This window comes from Marmota monax, unplaced genomic scaffold, assembly GCF_021218885.2.
Source record: "Marmota monax isolate L192 unplaced genomic scaffold, Marmota_monax_Labrador192_F-V1.1 WCK01_AAM20220418_F8-fsc01643, whole genome shotgun sequence".
Taxonomy (NCBI): domain Eukaryota; kingdom Metazoa; phylum Chordata; class Mammalia; order Rodentia; family Sciuridae; genus Marmota; species Marmota monax.
In genome coordinates this window covers 21,495-41,672 of record NW_026694553.1, presented here as the reverse complement: position 1 = coordinate 41,672, position 20,178 = coordinate 21,495, and positions in this window count along the sequence as shown.

The window sequence follows — 20,178 nt, the reverse complement described above, 5'->3', positions numbered from 1 at the left end:
GCATATATGCACAGTCCATGTGGAGAAGGGGGTAAGAGGGATGAGTCAAGGAGGTCATAATCTAGCTGTCCTATAGGAAGTTGGCCACCATGATGCAGTTTATGAGGTAAATATTCATATCAACCACATTAGAAACTTGGAGGAAACATAGTATTGAAAACTGTTATTAAGGATGATGAAGCCTTATTTTTAGTATAAGAAAGAAACATATTTATGAGGCAGCATAAAATTGTAAGAATTCTCTATATTTGCCTTCCAAAATCGGTCTCTTATTCTCTAGTTGAGAAGGTGAGGAAACACTACCTTGCCAAGCTTACACCCTTTTCCTGCTAGATAACATCCCATGTGGAGAAGGGGGACACTACCTCACAATATCAACTCTGACATGATATGATTTTATAATACCAAGGAATTTAAAAGTGAAAAACTATGTTTTTCCTGCAGGAAAAAAAATATACAAATGTTCATTATCTTAGTAAAGAACACCATGAAATGCAGCTAAGATAAATTTGTTGAGTGGTTGTAAGCAGGAGGGCAGAAATGTGTACTTGAATTCAAAGGAAAGAGAGTATCCTGAGAACTGTGCTTAATTAGAACAGATCCCAGAAAGGCTGTCCAGAGAATGAAAATCAATGAAGCACAATGGCAAGGAAATAGAATGTGTTGTTACAAATTATACAACAAAGCTACATAAACTGAACAGTCAACATATATGGCATTCATTCATGAGATCTTCCTGATGCTAGGTATAAATACTTAAATGATAAATTAAACCAAAAAATGAAATTGTGCAGCTCCATCCATGGAGCACAATTCACAATAACTAAATTGTGGAACCAACCTGGATGCCCTTCAATGGATGAATGGATAAAGAAACTGGTATATATACACAATGGAATATTACTCAGCATTAAGAGAAAGAAATTATGGCATTTGAAGGTAAATGGATGGAATTGGAGAATATCATGCTAAGTGAAGTAAGTCAATCCCAAAAAAACAAAGGCTGGATTGTTTTCTCTGATGTGTGGATGCTGATCCATAATGGGGGTGGGGTGGGGGTGCATGGAGGAACTTTGGATAGGGCAAAGGGGAGGGAAGTGGAGGGAGGGGATATGGGGGTAGGAAAGAAGGTGGAATGAGATGGACATCATTACCCTAGGTACATGTATGAAGATACAAATGGTGACTTTGTGTACAACCAGAAAAGTGAAAAATCGTGCTCCATTTGTGTACTATGAACTGAAATGCATTCTGCTTTCATGTATAACAAATTAGAACAAAATAATTTTAAATATGAAATTGTCATTCTACTTTTCCTTTATAGGAAATATACATGGATGAATCATTTCCCCATATGGTGGGCTGGGTAAGTGATTTTTTATTAGAAAGTTAGTTCATAGTTAATGGGAACTATGTTTACCTTTAAACATTTTTTAAAACACTGATGGTAATTAAGTAAAATAATATACAGGGAAAAGGCACTTTTTATGCACCATATCAAAGCCCAGGGTTGGAGCTGGGGCTCAGTGGTAGGCACTTGCCTGGCATGTGTGAGGCACTGGGTTCATTTCTCAGCACTGCATATAAATAAAGGTCTATGGGCTGGGGTTGTAGCTCAATGGTAGAGTGCCTGTCATGTGTGAGGCACTGGGTTCGATCCTCAGCACCACATAAAAATAAACAAAATAAAGATATTGTGTCCAACTATAACTAAAAAATATTTTTTAAAAATCCAATTAGATTGTGGTAATACTTTGTGGTAATTTCTTAGGGCACCTCTAGGAAATTGATATAATTGCTCTTATACAACATTATGGATTCCCTTTTGCCTTCTATATGAATTCCATATTCTCCATGGAGTTTCCACTTATTGACATACTATACTGAGAAAAGAAAAGAACATAAGACAATGAGATGACAAAGAAAATCAAGTGTCAGCAGTCATATTCTCTAACATTAACCTGTACACAACTACACAGTTGTCCACACATGAAAGATCACCAATGACTAGAAAAATGCCCCAAAATGTAGTCAAAGTTTTGCCTTTGATCAACCAATTCTCAAGTCATGCAATTCAAAAATCTTTTCATAGAGTTTGGGGTTTAGACATTTATTTCAGATTCGTTTCATAAGTTAGAACAAGCAATGATTCTGGATCATGAGGTTCCTCAACAAAGGTGGTATTAGATAAGGAGGTCCTCAAACAAAGGTAGTAGTGGTAAGGCTGGTTTCCCATTTATTCCAGATAATCAAGTTGGACAAGGAGAAACTCTTCTGCCTTCCATCTGCCAGTAGATGTGATGTAAGAAATCCTGGAAGCAATGATTGCCGCAGTCTGGCTGGGCACAATCAGGAGCCACTTGTCAAAAGAAACTAACTTTATTTTTAGAACCACACACGACAAACAAAATAGTCTCTCAGGAAAAACCCTCAGAGCCTCAACTGCCACCACCGGCTTTCCACAAGCCTCTCTCTCCCACACAAGCTTCTCCCCACCTCCCACAATCCTCCTGCTCTTGAGGCCGATTGGCTGGGTCATGTGGGCGGAGCCAAAAAAGTCCCCCAATGAGCAGCTCCGTGGTCTGAAAGGGCAGGGAAACAGTCCAATGAGCATCACTGCAGAGGAGCCAATCAGCTAGATGTTGCTGGGGCCGAGGAGCCAATCAGCTAGATGTTGCTGGGGCTGCTGTGAGCCAATCATCAGCCGGCAGCTGGAAGTTTGCTGGCAGCTGGAAGTTTGCTGGGGCCCCTCAGGCTGTGGCTCTCAACATCTCCCCCTCTCTGTTTAAACAACAAGCATGTGGCTTAGGGACCGTGCCTGTTAGGCAGTCCAATTCAACATATGGTCCTTACCCGTCATCGGATGAACTGACCTCTAGGCGTCAGCCTCCTGTCTTAGGTTGGTACCACTGCAATTGGATCATACCCGTCACTGACTACCGGTCCAGCATACAGCCATACTTGTGGATAGGCCTTTGCACCTGTGGGGGGGTGAGGTTCTTTGCCTCACCTCTGTTGGCCCCCAAATTTTAGACCATCACTAGTAGAGGAGGATGCAAAATGCCATGACATTAAGCCAATTGAGGGCTCCTTTGAAAAATTGTACCACCGGTGACATCATCAGCAAAAATACCCCAACACTACCATAAGTCGCTGCACCAACAGATAGTTCACAATGCATACAGGTGAGCTCACAATGTGTCCAGGCAAGTTCTGCAAGCAGTTCAGTGATGGCTATTGTAGAAGCTGTAGATTGGTTTTATCTTTGACTTCACCAGCACTGGGATGAAAATAGGAATTCTGGCAATAATGGCTAAAGAAAAAATTATGTAACATTCCAGAAGGCACTAAAAGAAAACAATTTTCTTAACAATTTACATTGTCTTCACCGGCACTGGGATGAAGATAGGAATTCTGGCAATAATGGCTAAAGAAAAAATTATGTAACACTACAGAAGGCACTAAAAGAAAACAATTTTCTTAACAATTTACATTGTCTTCACCGGCACTGGGATGAAGATAGGAATTCTGGCAATAATGGCTAAAGAAAAAATTATGTAACATTACAGAAGGCACTAAAAGAAAACAATTTTCTTAACAATTTACATTGTCTTTAAGAGAATTATTAAATATAATGAAAAGGAAAGGTGAAAGTAAACAAACAGATCTGTTAACCTTCTTTTTTGTTTACATATTAAAACAATCCTCAACAGTTGTTTACCCAATTTAAATTAAACCATATAAATCACGTGAAAAAAAAATATTTGGATCCATTTTATCATGAGCACTCATCATATATGATATATGGACATACGTACATTCAAACATATAACACAAAACACAAGTGTGCACACATAATATAATACATACAACACATAACATTATAGTAAAGGCCTTATAACTTTTTACAGGTGAAATCTCCATTGCAATGTTTAAAAACTCTATAGTCAAAAAATAGAACTGATCAGCAAAACATTAACCTAGGTCTGTATGAGCTCAAAAAACAAAATAGAACTTCATGATATGGCAAAGGGCAATAATAAAATAGATATTGAAAAAAGCATCCTGGTTCTGTTGCAGATGTAAGAATAGCCAAACTGGAGTTTTGGATATCAGTTGTTATGGATTTGAGCCAAATCATCTTCTTTTTGGTCTGTAGAAATCGCTTTAGTTAATCTTTCTGGAATCCAAATCGGCTGCTGTTCTCCCTGTGGAAACACATAAACAGACCCCCGACTCCAGACAATCACTGGGTCAGGACCTTGGTTAATCTCTCTGGAATCCAAATCGGCTGCTGTTCTCCCTGTGGAAACACACAAACAGACCCCCGACTCCAGACAATTACTGGGTCAGGACCTTTCCATTGTCCTGTTAGAATATCCTTCCAAAGTACCTTGGGCTTATGTACATTTTTTGGACACATATGCCTTTCCGCAGCACTAAGTCCTGATGAATCCAAATTTAAAAAGTTTAGAGTAAAAAGGGTTATTTTAAGTTTATCTTTGGGGAATATATACCCCTTCCCAATTCCTTCTTTTTGCTTTAATAAGTACATTTTAATAGTTTGATGAGCTCTTTCAACTATGCCTTGTCCCTGTGGATTGTATGGGATTCCTGTTATATGAGTAATGCCAAATGTTGAGCAAAATTGTTTAAAAGAGGTAGAAGTATAACTAGGGGCATTATCTGTTTTTAACTGTTTTGGAACACCCACAGTGGCAAAATTTTGTAAGCAATGAGCTATAACATCTTTAGTTTTTTCTCCGGCATGAAGGGAGCCCATCAAAAATCCAGAAGAAGTATCAACTGTAACATGCAAATATTTTAATTTTCCAAATTCTGGCAAGTGTGTGACGTCCATCTGCCAAATATGGTTAGGTATCAATCCTTTAGGATTGACTCCAAGATTAACTTGTGGTAAAAAGGTCACACAATTTTGACATTGTTTTATTATTTGTCTAGCTTGTTCCTTAGTTATTTTAAAGTGCTTTTGTAAAGTATTAGCATTGACATGGAACTTTTTATGAAAATTTATAGCTTCTTCTAGTGTAGAGAAAATATGTATGTCATGTGTAGTTTTATCTGCTAAATCATTGCCCAAACTAAGGGCTCCAGGCAATCCTGTATGTGCCCTGATATGTCCTATAAAGAATGGATCTTTTCTGTCCCAGATTAGACTTTGTATAGTTGAAAGCAAAGAGAAAACAGTAGAAGAAGGGGAAATCCTACCAGCATCTTCAAGAGATACTATAGCATTAACTACATACTGACTATCAGAAAATAAATTAAATACAGAATCTTTAAACATCACAAAAGCTTGTAAAACTGCATTAAGCTCTACCTTTTGAGCTGATTGTTTGGGTACTAAAAATGTAAAAGTTTGATCAGGGGTAACTACTGCTGCTGTACCATTATTTGACCCATCAGTGAATATATTTGGAGCATTCATGATAGGTGTTTTTCTTGTCATTTTTGGAAAAATTGCAGGATGCAATGACCAAAAAGACAATAAAGGATTAGATGGTAAGTGGTTATCAAATGAAACATTAGATTTGCACATGATTATTGCCCAAGTATTTAACTCATTAGCTAACTCATCAATTTGATTCATAGTATATGGAGTAATAATTTTATTGGGAGAAATTCCAAACACTCCCTTTGCTGCTTTTATTCCTTTGAGTATTAATTGTCCTACAGCCTCAGGATACCTAGTAAGAATAGTGTTAGGAGAATAAGATAAATGTATCCATAATAATGGACCTTCTTGCCAAAATACTCCTGTAGGAATATTTTTTGTTGGTAGTACAATAAATAATAAAGGCAAACTTATATCAATTCTATCCAAATGCATATTTTCCATATATGTTTCAATGATTTTTAATGCCTTTCTTGCTTCAGGCGTTAACATTCGGGGTGAATTTGGATCTGATGGACCTTTTAGGAGATCAAATAAAGGTCCCAACTCTCCTGTTGGTATACCTAAATAAGGCCTTATCCAATTTATGTCTCCTAATAACTTTTGAAAGTCATTAAGTGATTTGAGTTGATCTACTCGTATTTGAATTTTTGGTGGACGGACCATGGTTGAGGATAATAGAACTCCTAAATAATTAATTGGAAAATTTAATTGTACTTTATCTATTGCTATCTCTAGATTATAATTTTTTAATAAGTTTGTAAGTGTGGCATAACATTCTAGCAATGTGTTTTTATCTTTGTGTGCTAATAATACATCATCCATATAGTGAAATATTTGTAGTTCAGGATTTTGATTTCTAAGTGGCTGGATTACTTTGTTAACATAAATTTGACACATAGTTGGGCTGTTAGCCATCCCTTGAGGGAGTACTTTCCATTCATATCTCTGATCAGGACCTTCATGATTCAGTGCAGGGATAGTAAATGCAAAACGTGGACTATCCTCAGGATGAATTGGAATTGAAAAAAAAACAATCTTTAATATCTATAACTAAAACATACCAGGTTTTTGGCAAAGCAGACAACTGAGGAATCCCTGATTGAGCAGGTCCCATAATAACCATCTCATTATTAATGGCTCTTAAATCTTGCAATAATCTCCATTTACCAGATTTCTTTTTGATGACAAAAATGGGAGTATTATGGGGAGATACAGAAGGTTGTATATGTCCTTCTGCTAATTGTTGTTTGACCAGGTCATGGGCTGCTTGTATCTTTTCTTTAGTCAGGGGCCACTGAGGAACCCATACTGGTCTTTCTGATTTCCAAGTAATTTTTATTGTCTCAGTGGCCCTTTCTGAAAATCCAACCCATGTCTGTCTGTTCCTTGATCTATTTGTATTGGTGCTGCTATACCTTGTTCTTGTTTTTCTAATCTTTTTCCTTTCCTAAAACCTTGTCTAGTCATAATAGTGGGTGCATTTTGGTTGATGTTATTTGTTAATGTCAAACCTAATTGATCTAGGACATCTCGTCCCCATAAATTTACGGGAAGATGATCCAATACATATGGCTGTATAGTTCCTTCACATCCTTCAGGATCCTTCCAATCTAATACCATTGCACTTCTATGGGGATTAGTCGCCACTCCTAGGCCTCGAAGCGTTTGAGTGGCTTCTTGTAATGGCCAATGTTTTGGCCATTCTTGACGAGAGATGATGCTAAGTTCTGCACCTGTATCCAGTAGCCCATTAAATTCATGTCCTTGAATATTTAGTTTTAGCATGGGGCGAGAATCTAAATTTAAAGAAAGCATAGCCCAATCTACACCTGTGGAGCCTAATCCCTTGGAACCTCTTTCTACAGTACGACTGGAAAATTTATCATGTAGGCTGGGTATTATTAGTAACTGTGCTATTCTATCTCCTGGTGAAATTACTGATATACCCTTTGGAGAACTGGCTATAATTTTTATTTCACCTTCATAATCGGGATCAATTACCCCAGGACTTATCATAAGTCCTTTTAGAGTAGAAGAGCTGCGTCCCAATAATAAGCCTACTGTTCCTTTGGGAAGAGGTCCTTTCACCCCTGTGGGAATGATTTGAACTCCCATCTCTGGAGTTAGTACTGCTCTGGCGGAGGCGCAGATGTCCAACCCTGCGCTCCCTCTGGTTTGTCTGATGAGGGATCTGATGGACAATGTGTCCTGGGCACTACCCTGATGGGGTTGCTGGGTTCCTCCAGTGCTCCGTATATTTGTGGTTTTGGGCCCCGGAGCATTGGGCCCCCCTGTCCGTTTTTTGGCAATGGAGCCCGATGCCTTTCTCCACGATATCGTGGATAAACACCTGGTCCTTGTTCGTTTTTTGATAATGGAGTACCCTCTATGGTGGTTTGAGAACGGCATTCATTAGCCCAATGTCTCCCTCTACGGCATCGTGGGCAAATACCTGGTATTCTACTCCTTTGATACCTAGTTTTGTTAAACCCTCCTCCAATGGGGCAATTCCTTTTAAAATGTCCTGTTTGTTCACAATTGTAGCATGTTCTTGGCCTGGCATCTAAAGCCTGTTTTACTGCAGCTGCCACAATTTGCCCTTGTTCATTAATGTCTCTGGCATCTAAAGCCTGTTTTACTGCAGCTGCCACGACTTGCTCTTGTTCATTAATGTCTCTACATAATTTAATATATGTGTTTAAATCTTCATGTTTCCATGGTCTAATGATATCTCTGCACCAACGATTTGCTTGCTCATAAGCCAGGTGTTTTAGTAATGGCATTGCTTGTTCTGTATTCCCAAAAACTCTGGTAGCTGTTTGAATAAGCCTATCTACAAATTCAGCATAAGGTTCATTAGCTCCTTGTATTACCTTAGATAATTGACCTTGTAAACCTCCATGTCCTTGTAAAGTCTTCCATGCCTTAATTGCATCTGCAGCAATTTGTGCGTATACGCCAGGATCATATGCAATTTGTTGCTGCTGATCCTCATAAAGTCCCTTTCCTAACAACATATCTAGATTTCTCTGAGGATAACCAGCTGCTGCATTTCGCCTAGCCGTCTCCTTGCAAAATTCCTCATTGGCAACCTTCCATAACAGGTATTGTCCTCCATTTAGCACAGCTTTACACATATTAGCCCAATCTGCTGGCGTCATGTTCAAGTTGTTAATGGATTCGACCAAGCTTACAGTGAAGGGTGCTTGAGGACCATAGGTTGTTACAGCCTCTTTTAGCTGCTTCACTGTTTTGAAATTTAAAACTTGGTAAAATCGCTGCCCTCCTGCCTCAAATACAGGGCATGTTAATATTTGAGATCTTGTCTCAGGATCCCAACTATCAACTGTGGGGGTTGGGGGCCTCCCAGCATATGGAGGTGGCGCTGTTGGTTGGACACTTTCGCCCTCTGGTGATAGAAAGGTGTTAGTAGCAGTCTCCTGTAGAGGTGGTGCTGTTGGTTGGACACTTACACCCTCTGGTGATAGAAAGGTGTTAGTAGCAGTCTCCTGTTGTACCTTTCCCCCTGATGGCTTTTTCTGTTTTACACTTTCTTTCTCTGTCTGACTAACTTGAGAGACCTTCTCTTTTACTTGAATCATTATGTCTTCTCCTTCCTCTACCATTGTCTGAACTGAAGGCTTTGGACTAAGCAAACAAGATATGAACGTCCACAATGGCAATGTGCCAACTGGCAGAGTCCCTGGGCTTTTCTTTTCTATTCTTTTTAAATCTTCACCATGATGGTTCCATTGTGATATATTTAACAACTCCTCCTTAAAAAGCCATGGGCTACATTTTTGTATTGTATCAACGTATACCCTGACTGCTCTTGATTTTACTGGGATGCCTCCTTCCTCTAACAATTTACTTAACACTCTTTCAGTTTGTTTTTTACTAATTTCTGATCCCGTATTTCTACTATAATACAACCCAACAAGATGACGCCAAACAAAACCGAGACAGAATGAAATAAAAAGGGAACAACAAAAAGTCATTATAGCCTTTCTATCCTCCTGACATGGGCATCCGTCCTTTCTCCCTATCTGTTCCTCAGACGTAAATAGTTTTTCCTCAGATGTGAGCGGTTTTTCTTCCGTCTCACTCATCTCCAGGGACAGGCAACTTAAAACAAAAGTGAAACAAAATAACAAAAGAAGAATCTTAAAATGGCTACCCATCCTCTCGCCCTGCCCTCAGGGGCGAGCAGTTTCACTTACCCTCAGTCGCTCCCCGTGCGAGCCACCAAATGCCGCAGTCTGGCTGGGCACAATCAGGAGCCACTTGTCAAAAGAAACTAACTTTATTTTTAGAACCACACACGACAAACAAAATAGTCTCTCAGGAAAAACCCTCAGAGCCTCAACTGCCACCACCGGCTTTCCACAAGCCTCTCTCTCCCACACAAGCTTCTCCCCACCTCCCACAATCCTCCTGCTCTTGAGGCCGATTGGCTGGGTCACGTGGGCGGAGCCAAAAAAGTCCCCCAATGAGCAGCTCCGTGGTCTGAAAGGGCAGGGAAACAGTCCAATGAGCATCACTGCAGAGGAGCCAATCAGCTAGATGTTGCTGGGGCCGAGGAGCCAATCAGCTAGATGTTGCTGGGGCTGCTGTGAGCCAATCATCAGCCGGCAGCTGGAAGTTTGCTGGCAGCTGGAAGTTTGCTGGGGCCCCTCAGGCTGTGGCTCTCAACAATGATGAACCTGTGGATCCAGAATCCTATAATATAAGTGATAAGAAACATGTTTGAATGTTTCAATTGTTTCAATAATATACAGAGCCCAGTATACATAACAGTGAATGTTTGTATTCATTTTTAAGGTTATATGCTTTTATTAATTTATCAATAGTAAAAGAAATACTAGTAATTGTAAAAGAATTATACTGATAAGCATTTCAAGCTCTTCACAATAACTACTTTTGCTAAAAATTTAATGCAAGGAAAGTTGGCATCCTCAAAGGCCTTGTTAAACACTATCCTAAAATAATGAAAAATTATAAGGCTGGGGATGTAGCTCAGTGATAGAGAGCTAGCCTAGCATGTGCAAGGTTCTGAGTATAATCCCTGGTACCACAGTAAATCAATTGAAAAATGAGACTTTTTTTTTTTGGTACCAGAGAATGAATCCAAGGACACTTAACCACTGAGCCACATCCCCCAGCCCTTTTTATATTTTATTTTGAGCAGGGTCTTTCTAGGGCCTCACTAACTGCTGAGGCTGGTTTTACTCACGGTCCTCCTGCCTCAGCTTCCCAAGTCGCTGGGATTACAGGTGTGTGTCACTGCACCTGGCTCTGAGAAATTAGACTTTATGATAAATATGCACAAAGATGTATTCTATATGGCCTGAGCCTTGTATATACAATGTTTTAAGATGAATCTTCATTTTCTATATATTCCCATTTTCTGTATATTCCCAATATATAAGCTGTCCTGGGGAAAATACTTGAGCAGTTCTGAAGTGTAGACTACCTGGTGAAATTTTTAAGTATGCATGGGAGCTTTAGTCAAACTGAATATAGGTAGAAATGTAAAGTTTACAGGTTTGACCTAATGGTAGTTATGATTACAGAGGTCTACAAAAGCTTTGAGGATCATTTAGATGAGTGAAGATTTTCTTCATGAAAGGAAATATAGTTGTGATGATTAATTTTATGTGTCAACTTGACTGAGCTGTGAGGTTCCCAGGCATTTGTTTTAAGTGTGTGTGTGTGTGTGTGTGTGTGTGTGTGTGTGTATCTCGAATTTCTTTGTTTTTGTCCCTCTTATTTCCTTATCAGGTGATTTAAGATGTACTTATACTTTGTATCATATTATTTAAGTATTATTCATGTTAAATCATGGTATTCAAATTATGGAACATCAAGGAAAAGAGTAAATATGACTGAAAAATTTACCTCCTTTTTTGTGAAAGAATTTCATGTTTTTTGTTTATAAAGAGAATATTTATACAATTTTAGGTAGAATTATGACCTTGTTATTATCTTTATTTGGAAATTAAATATTAAAGATATGTATATAGGTACCAAATTAATAAGGGATGGATTTGGGATGCTTAATTTTATGTAAACTTGACTTGGCTATGGAATACCAGGATATGTGGTTATACATTATTTTGCGTATTTGGGGATGAAATCAACATTTAAATTAGTATACTGAGTAAAGCAGATTGTTCTCCCTAATGTGGGGTGGGTCTCATCTAATCAATTGAAGGTCTAAATAGAACAACAACAAAAAAAAAAAAAAAAAAAAAAAAACAGATTCTCCCCTAGTAAGAGAAAGTCCTGCAGTCCTGACTGCCTTCAAACTGGGGCATCAGCTTTTCTCCAACCTCTGGTCTCAAACTGAAACATTGGCTCATCCTGGGTCTAGGCCATTCAGACCTTCAGATGGGAACTACACTATTGGCTTTCCTGATTCTCAGGCATATTAAAGCCAGTCTGGAACTAAAGCATCCAGGATTTCCTAGGCCTCTAGCTTCCTGAGTCACTTTGCAGATCTTAGCATTTGACCTTAACCTTATCTCATATGTGAGTGTGTGTGTGTGTGTGTGTGTGTGTGTGTGTGTGTGTATTCTCTCATCAGGTAACTTCAGATGCACTGACTATATCATAGTATTTAAGTATTATTTACTTTGCACCATGGTCTTTAAATTATGGAACAACACACACACACACACACACACACACACACACGTATCCTATTGGTTCTGTTTCTCTGAATAAACCTGACAGTTACAACCACAGGCCCGACTTTTCAAATAATCACAATATCTTGCTCTTAAAAACACTTTACTTGTGTAATATATTCTGTCACAAAATATCTAGTGCAGTTTAATAAACTAATGCTTGAGTCTTTTCCCTACATGGAAATGATTTGCCTTGGAAAATCAAATTTGTAGTTATTTAAAGTTAAAGGGGGGCTGGCGTTATAGCTCCGTTGGTAGAGGGCTTGCCTCGCATGCACAAGGTCTTGGGTTCAATCCCCAGCACTACAAATAAATAAAGTTAAAGGTAAAATTGCCAGAAAGCCTGGTTCTCATCATATATTCCTTTACATCATGTCAGAATACCTGGGTTCCATGTTACTGGAATTCTGTTCCAAGTTCTTCGATTTTTCTTTCTTTTTTGGCATTGCTTCTTGTTTTTATATTTAGGCTTTAAATTCTTCATTCTGCAATAATCATCACCATAAATGCACAGTTAACAATGTAGTTTCCAGGGGCTGGGGCTATAGCTCAGTGGCAGAGCGCTTGCTTAGCACGCATGAGGCACTGGGTTCAATCCTCAGCACCACATAAAAATAAACAAATAAAATAAAGACATTCTGTCCATCTACAACTACAAATTTTTTTCAGTTGTAGTTGGACACAATATCTTTATTTTATTTATTTATTTTTATGTGGTGCTGAGGATCAAACCTAGTGCCTTGCAAGTGCTAGGTGAGCACTATACTGCTGAGCCACAGCCCCAGCCCCCCCCCCCCAATTTTTTTTTTAAATAGTGTCGTTTCCAGAAAACTTTAGACAAAATAATAGGTGAAATAAATGGAACATTTTTCATTTCATGAGTTCTCAGGACTATAGCCATGACACTTAGAGTGAACACTGTTTAAGTTCAATTAAAGAGAGATATTGTTAACATCTTCCTTGCCCTTGGTTGTCAATGTTACCTTTTGATTCTAGAAGGCTACACATAAATCCCAAAGATGTTCCTTCTGTTTCTAAAAGCGATACATCTCCTTGTCTCGAATTGACTTTTGAGTATGTGGAACAACAAGTGTTTCCAGCTTTTCAGTGTTGGTGAGCCAGGGGAGGATCTGGCCCTGACAAAGCCATCAGATCTCCTTGTCCTCTTCAACCCCATCCTCTCTACCCACAAACCCCTCAATAAAATGATTTGATGTCCCCCAAAGTGCTTTCACTATTGATTCATTTAAATACATATCTGACCTTTAGAAATTATAAGTCTTTCAAATCCAAGTCTGAAGGAAGAGTGGGTAAAACAAACTGGTTAATAAATATCTGGACTCAAATTTGAAATACTCTTGTTTTATTCATTAATACTGAAGTCCCTGAGAAATGTTTCATATTAGCTGATCCAAGTCTTCTGTATACTTAGTATAAATTTTAAACCCACCTCAGGGCATTCATGGTCAGTGAATGACCTTGTGTGCTAGTTCACTGAAAAGATGGGTGTCCTCCAATGTAAGTTTGTCTGGCTTTACTACTATACATGGGATCTGATACTGAGATTAGAATTTAGAACTACTGCCAAGTGTGGTGGTTCACACCTGTGATCCCAGTAACTTGGGAATCTGAGGCAGGAGGATCACAATCTCAAAACCAGCCTCAGCAACTTGGCAGGACCCTCTCTCAAAATAAAAAAAAAATAAAAAGGGCTGTGGATGTATCTGAGTGATTAAGTACCCCTGGGTTCAATCCTTGGTACCAAAAATTTTTTTAAAAGGTCTTCTAAAAAAGAAATGAAAGGATATGTGATAAGATTAAATTATCTGAAAACCAAATATATCTAATACTATTAGCCTTACCTTTTGAAAATTGTACTCCTTTTTGTTTAGTACTTCTCTCAACGTTTGCTAGTTGACACAAGACTCTCTTGAAAATTGAAAAAAATATATATTAGGAAATTTATCATTTTTCAGGCTAGAATTTTTTTTTTCAGTGCTAGGGATTGAATCCAGTGGTGCTGCTCTAACACTAGCTATATCCCCAACCCTTTTATCTTTTTGTTTTAAAACAGGACCTTGCTAAGTCACTGAAGTTGGCCTCAAACTTGTGATCTTCCTGCCTCAGCCGCCTGAGTTTCTGGGATTACAGGTGTACACCCCTACACTTGAGAGGTTGAGACAGGAGGATTTCATGTGTGAGATCAACTTCAGCAACTTAGCAAGGCCCTGTCTCAAAATAAAATATAAAAAGGTCTGGGGATGTGACTCAATAGTTCAGTGCCCCTGGGTTCAATCACTGGTACCAAATTATATATACATACACACATACATACACACACACACACACACACACACACACACACACCTTTGTGGCTAGGGCAAAGTAGCTAAGGAGGAAAACAGTGAGTGATGATGGAAGTATAACCAGATCTTGTTGATTGTTGGCTGTGGTGTATCGTTATTTTAAATTCTAATTTAAAGAAAAACATTAGAGAGTTTTAGGCAGGGAACTGAAATTATTTGAACAATAGATGACACTGGACTCACATATGTGTAAAACTAAAAGAAACACCAAGCCACTTGAGTTTGGATATTGAAAACTAAGAATGGTTTCTCTAAAATTCTTGAATTTTTGTGTGTAGGTCAACATGTACTTTTATAAAATAAAATTTCCACACCATTCTTCAGCTTCTTGGTCATAATATTTTAAGAAACACTTATTTATTTGACTCTCCTATTAGTTGAAGAAACTGAAACTAAGAGAAGTAAAATGATTGGCTCAATATCAGAGATGACTAGTTGATGAGGTCATAATGGCTTTATGATGCTGACCACCCTCTTATCACCTGGCCCCTTACCTCACCTTACACTAATGGTTTTAACAGAACAGAATCATAAGGACGTGGCACAAAGTAAAGTACTAAAGGCCAGTAATGACTGAACCTTAGGCCAGCTAACCCAAGTCATCAAGAGAGTGTGTGTCAACCTTGTGATCCATAAGAAAGTATAAACCAATATAAAGATTTGAAGGTAGTTCCCTCATCAAACTAACTAAGCTTTCAAAAATCATCTACAATAAGTATATGTTGCGATTAAAATCACAAAAGAATGGTGTTATCATAAATAAGCTACTCACTTTTAAATATTACTTTAAGCCTGTTCTGTGTGTGCTATGGAGAAGAGAATATGGTACAGGAATTGGACAGCTCTAGGTTTCTCCCTTTAAAGACATGACAAATGAGTTCATGCTTGATCCCTCACAATAGCTATTTCAGTTAGGTATAAGTAAAACTACTTACCTAGAAGGGAGTTTTTTAACATATTCACAAGTCTCAGATCAGCCTTCAGAGAGTACAATGTAGGATGATAGAGGACCTTACACCAGCAATTCATAGGACACACAAGATCACCTCAATTCTTTCCTAGCTCTAAGGCTTCATCAGGCTACTGTGATAGCCTTTAAAGGTCTTAGGGTACTGAAATAACCCTGTCTTTCTTTACTGTATGTTGAGCACTAAGAACAAAGCTAAAGGGGCTGGGGTTGTGGCTCAGTGGTAGAGCACTTGCCTAGTACTTGCGAGGCCCTGGGTTCGATCCTCAGCACCACATAAAAAAGAAATAAAACAAAGATATTGTGTACAAGTAAAAGAAGTAAATATTAAAAATGTTTTTTTAAAAAAGAACAAAGCTAAGGTATTGATTGAAGCCTAATGGACACACTATTCCTACCAACCCTCCATGGAAACAGTACAAAGTGGATTAAGACACATCAGAAAGTCTTGCTTCTAAAAATCAAGGAATTCATCTCTAGTTAAATAATGGCTTTGAGCTTAAGCTGGTTTGGGAGTGTTGGAACTTACCAACTTAAGTTGATCTTTCCCATCACACAGAGAAGATTCTCACAATCATCATCATCATAATAATTAACAGCTATTGAGTATACATGAACACAATGCCTATACCAACGAAGAAAGTCCAGTGAGAGACCTACCTTTAAAGAGGAGCCTATTGTACAAAAGTGGTACAACAATCAAAAATACAACTGAGAATTGTATCACATACCTATAGGATGCTGTGAAATCAGCATCCAGCTTTCCTATGCGCTTGAAGTGAGTCCAAACTTCTGCCGGGTAGCACTAGCTGTAAATCACACTGTGGTGTGCTTACAATGTACTGTGACCTGAAAAATAAAACAAGTATTATTGAATACCTGAGCCACAGATATAAACTAATTTTCCAAAGTATAAATTCAGCATTTTTCAAAAAACCCAGTCTTTTTTTTTTTTTTTAACTATTTAACCACCACCACCACTCAGAACCCTACTTACCACTACAGACCCTCAGGAGAAATAACCTCAGTCCCACAGTGATCTGGGTTTTATAGCAAGGAGTTCATTGTGATGTAATCCATTGTGACCACTTAGTGACTTCATGCTGTATTCTCCAGGCCTTCAGGTTTATGGTCAAAGACACTGATCAGCCTTTTCTGCTCACTTAAGTCATTGTACCTAAAGTCAATGAAATAAATAGCCTGTTGACCCTACATCTACAGATACAGATATGCCCTCCCACTCATAGCTTATTGATCCCAATAATAGTTACCATCCTGGCACCAGGTATCAAACAAGTTTGGGTTTTGTACAGTACTGTTACTACAGCAGCTGTAAATGATGGGCTGAAGGGGCATCTCAGTGGTAGAACACTTCCCTAACATTCAGGAGGCCCTAGGTTTCACCCCTAGCACCACACACACACACACACACACACACACACACACACACACCACAGTAGCAACAGCTTACAACACTGGAGTAAGCTATGTAAGTGAGAGGCTAATGGAAGGATCTGCTTATACATGCATTCCAAAAAGATTCATTTTATAGAAACATACACACTTACTACATGTGGCTATAGCCTCAATTTGTTCAGAGTATCCAGGGCCTTAAGCCATGCCCTCACTGTGTGAACCTTCGTGGAAATTCTGACCTTATCCTGGCCAATCTCTACTGCCAAACAATAACAACAAACAGCATCTCTTCAGAACATTGCTATTTATCAATAATAAATTTAAAGGAGAAAAGCAGTAGGAAGTACAGGCAGTGCCTGTCATTGCAACTTTCCTCCTCAGATCTCCAACTTTTTCACCTACCTCAGGTCTTTCCTCTAGTGTAGCCTTCTCAGTCAGGCCTTCAATGTACAATTTACTTGAAGGTACAAATTTCACACTCTCACCTCAGGGTCCCCTTTCCCTGCTTAGTCTGCTACATAGCTCATGTATATCCATCATGATGTCGATATCTTATTGGTTGTATTAGTATCTTATTGACTATTTTCTTAGTCTCCCTTACTAGAACATGAAGCCCATTTGAGTAGTGACTCTTTTGTTTCTTTTATGGCTCTACTTTCAGCATGAAGAAGATATCTCACACACAGTAGGTGCTTAGTAAATGTTTGTTGAAGGAATTAATGAAAGTCACATTTGGCCAAAAACCTAAATGTTCATATCTTTCCCAGATAGGACCTTGTTAACACTATAGAGTGCTTCTTTTTCTTTCTTTTTTTTTTTTTTTTTTTTTTTTGGCAATTCTAGGGATTGAACCCAGGGCCTTGTACATGAGAGGCAAGTACTCTACCAATGGAGCTATATCCCCAGCCCTACAGTGTGCTTCTTTCAGAATTTCCTTCCACATATTTACACTCTGGTATGAGCTATCATTAAAAATTAATACCATACTCCTCAAAAAGTGTTGAATAATTTTACAATTTTTGAAAAGAATTATCTGACTCTAGTCCTACGTGGAGACATAGCCAATCAACACCCCCAGCCCTACTTTTTTATTTTTGAGAGAGAGTCTTGCTATATTGCCCAAGCTAGCCTTGAACTTTTGATCCTCCTGCCTCAGCCTCATAAGTAGCTGAAATTACAGGTGACTTCCATAATGACCCACTAATAGTTGACTCTTTCAATTTTGTTATTTTCATTCATATTTCTCAGTAATGTATTCAAATTATTACTCTCAACTGTTCTTGTTCACTCTTTCTCATAGATACTTTAAAATAAAGCCAATAAAACAACATATGGAAAATTCCACGTACCCACCAAGCTTCAACAGTAATGAATATTCAACCAATTATGTTTCATTTGCTATTTTTCACTGGTGTGTTTCAAAGCATATTCCAAGTCTCATATGCCTTCATATATGAAATCTAAAAGACTATGCAATCCATAGTGTCTATTATAACTGTCAGATCAAGTGAGGCAGGCAGCGACCAAAGGAGGCAGATTTAAAAGGGCCGCTGAACAAGGCTTTATTGAGATATCACTCCCGGGCAGAACTCGATCAGACCCACAGAGGGGACAGGGGAAGGGTCTGAGGAGAAACCGCGTGGAAGCTCGACCGGACTGGACTTTTATGGGGCTTACAGCAGGAAGGGAAGGGCTTGGGACAGGAAAAGGTGTTTTTAGGGTCCCTTGTCCCGTTGGAGTTGGTCAGGGGAGCTGGCTGAACTCCAGGATTGGCCAGGGGGTCCTGCTGATTGACAGGCGTTAGTCAGGAGATCTCGCTGATTGACAGGCGTTTCCTCTGGCACCTGATTGATGTTCCTTTCCTGTGCGGGCTGCTTTGTTCTAAGTCGCCACCAAGTCCTCACTAAGTCGCCACCAAATCGCCACCAAGTCACCACCAACAACCCAACAATAACATACATATGGATTTTAGAAAAAAAAATACTCTCACTGAATCAGACAAAAATTACAATTATTGTCCAATGGCACATGAAACACAAACATCCAATTTCCCTGTTTGAAATAAATATACCTCTTAAATTTGATTTGTCCTTATTAGGACCCAAAGAGGTATTATAAATAGTATTGATTCAAATATCTCCCATTCCTCTTTTAATACATAACAGCCCCCTTATTTGCCATGCCTATGATGAGAGACTGGTTTATTATTTGTCCTGTAAATATTCACTTTCTTACATTTCACTACAGAATATTTTGCATCCTTGTGCAAAACATGTTCCTTCATGAACAGAAGATCTTGCAGTTCAATCTATGGATTTGGTTTAATCAAGGTGCAATTTTGGGCAAGAATAATCATAGTAGATGCTTTGTACTCCAGTTCCATATGTTGCACTCAAAACATATACTTTGTATACTTTTGCTGTAAGTAGTAATCCATAAGCCACAGTATTCTCACATTGATTTACCCACATTGTGAAATTTCCCATCAATCTTTTCCCTAAATTTTAACAAATCTATGTGTTAATTATCTTATCTTTATTATTGATATATAATTCACATACCATATCATTTGTCCTTGAAAAATGTAGACATATCATTGTTTTTTAACATATTCACAAAATTGTACATCTATTACTACAACCAATTTTAGAACATTTTTTATCACCTCCAAAAGAAAGACTATATCTATTATCAGTCATTCCTCATTCCTTTCTCTCCTGGCTTCTGGCAACTACTAAACCACTTTTTAGGTTTGCCTATACACAAAACAAATATTGTTTGTTTCATTGAATATTGGATATTCACATGAATATTTCATGGATATTTCATGTGAATACCATCATGCTATATGCATGTGTCTACTGTCTTTAACATATTATACTATTTCATGGTTAATCCATGTTGTGTCATAAATCTATCCCTGTTATGGCTGAATAATAATTCATGGTGATTTGTGTGTGGAACTGGGAATCAAATTCAGGACCACTCTCACACCAGGCAAGTGCTGTACTATTGAGCTACACCCTCAGCCCAAAATAATAATTCATGGTATTAACATACCACATTTTGTTTAAATACTCATCTGTTGGTGGGAATTTGTGTTGTTTCTGGTTTTTGGCCTTATGAATAATGCTCCCATAAATATTCAAGTTTTTGTTTGAATATCCACTTTCAATTTTCTTGGCTGTATAACTAGGATTGGGATCATGTGGTAACTCATTAACTTTTAATGAAAGCACCAAACTGCTTTCCCCAGTGCCTACATCATTTTTTTTTCCCACAGCAGTGTATGAGAATTCCAAAATTTCACCACTATCTTAC